Source organism: Acyrthosiphon pisum, chromosome X, assembly GCF_005508785.2.
Source record: "Acyrthosiphon pisum isolate AL4f chromosome X, pea_aphid_22Mar2018_4r6ur, whole genome shotgun sequence".
Classification (NCBI taxonomy): Eukaryota; Metazoa; Arthropoda; class Insecta; order Hemiptera; family Aphididae; genus Acyrthosiphon; species Acyrthosiphon pisum.
In genome coordinates, this window is record NC_042493.1 from 61660149 (window position 1) to 61662365 (window position 2217).

Sequence of the window (2217 nt, forward strand, 5' to 3'; positions counted from 1 at the left end):
CTGGAGATCGGCGAACACCTACTAACAAACGCACATTTATATTTATTTATAAAAGAAGAACAAGAAAGAAGACAACAAAAGAAGAAAAATACCTTATGACATGAATTTTTGCCAATATCAAATTGAAAATTTAATGTATAGGTATACATGGCACAGAGCTTTAATATGGATGGCGACTGGCGGGCACGTCACACCTATGTAGTAAATACAAATATTTAAAAATTGCTTTAATATCAGTGTACATTGTATACACCTTACTTGTGTATTTTTCAATTTGGCCATACATTCCCTTTAATTATATAACATAACATAATACATGAAAAAAATATTAATATAATAACTATACAACAATAAACTGATTTATCGTTTTAAATGTTTGACCGTTTAAACGACGGGCTCTAATAAAATCTGTTCATTTAGTCTATTCTACGAAAACAATTTCATGAAAGAAGCAATTTGGTTTTATTTGTTTTGAGCATCATGCATAAAGGCTATAATATGAATATAACATGAGATCATAATATGTAATCAAAAGTTTATGTTTTGTAAGGATCGTGGTATAGATTTTAGTATATAATTTATATTAAATAATTGTTATTATTATATTATAACCATGTATAAGAAACACCAATAAAATTAGGGCTAAATTTTAGTTTCCTAATATACGTACATTGCAAATAAACAGTTTTAAATTAAATAGGTATCCAAAAATCAAAAAGATAAAAATATTAATGAACACGTCAATCACAATAACAAAGTATACAATTAAAAATATTACCTGAATGGAATTTTTTTAACAGTATTGGTAAGTGTATGTGTACCTTTGTATACTATAGCTTTTTACCTATGCTTTTAGATTTGGCGGGAACGAAAATCGAACCTTTTTCACTTTGGCAGTATGGTGTAAACGATAGGTAGGTATACTTAGCGGAAACAAACAACATCCTGTAGTAATTATATTATCGTCACACGGTGATCATTAAATGTCCGCTATTTAGAGGCTATTTATTTCAAGTACGTAACACACAACATTACAGTGTTATTGTATTTCTGCTGGTGAACTCAAGCCCATATCTGGGGGAGGAGTGGTGTCCGTTAATAGAGACTTGGCCGTATTGCATATTATTATATGTATAGAATTATATGTCACTCTAGGCATTGCAGTTGCAGCTCTGCCGGGTCTCACGTGTACTATAATTACACGCAAAATAGTAGGCAAAATAATATGTTGTTTGACGATACGGATCTGCGGCGGAAAGTATATTACACACACATACCTATAGAGCATTAAATTATAGCCAGCGCACACGAGTATAATATTATATTATTATTATATATGTGTGTGGGTGGGTGGGTGGTTGGAGGATGGGTGTGTGTGTGTGTGCATGTGTGTAAAACAACCTCGGTCGGTCGTATCGTCGTACCTAACAATAGTACGGTTGATTAAACGCGCGCCGGCGGCGATTACGGCCTCGGCGGGCGTCCGCGCGCGTTCTCTCGCGGCGGCGTTGCTTTGACGTGACATTCGCAGGCCGAAGCCATAAATTTCTCAGCCACAAACTATAATATTATTATATTATAATATATATATACACATAACACGCGCGGGGCGGTATTCTTATACAAACATTATATTATATACGGCGTGGAGCTCATAAGTACATAATGCATATATATATATATATATATATCATTATATTACATAAGATTTAATCTCGGCCCGTCTTCTGTGTACGAGAGACGTGTTTTCTTAAGGGATTCCCGAGGTATGTATATATCTATATATATAAAAATGAATGTATGTCAGTGTGTCTGTGTGTCCATGTTACCATGGTTACCAAGGTTGCCATGGTTACTAAGGTTACCAAGATTTCATGGCTATTAAGGTTACCATGTTACCATGGTTACCAAGGTTGCCATGGTTACTAAGGTTACCAAGATTTCATGGCTATTAAGGTTACCATGATCCATGGTTACTATGGTTACCAAGGTTACCATGAGTGTTGTTTATAATTATAGGTCTTTAATGGGCAACGAATTGCACAGGATCAGATATAGTACGGCAATCAATTATATAATATTTTGAAACTTATGGACCTTTTTGTTTTTAAATAGTTACCGTGGGTTTCAAAGCTATAATAATAATAATTATTGGTTGCCAATGGTTTAAAATGTTTGTTATTTATTATAGTGCCCAACGATTCATATTTATAACCG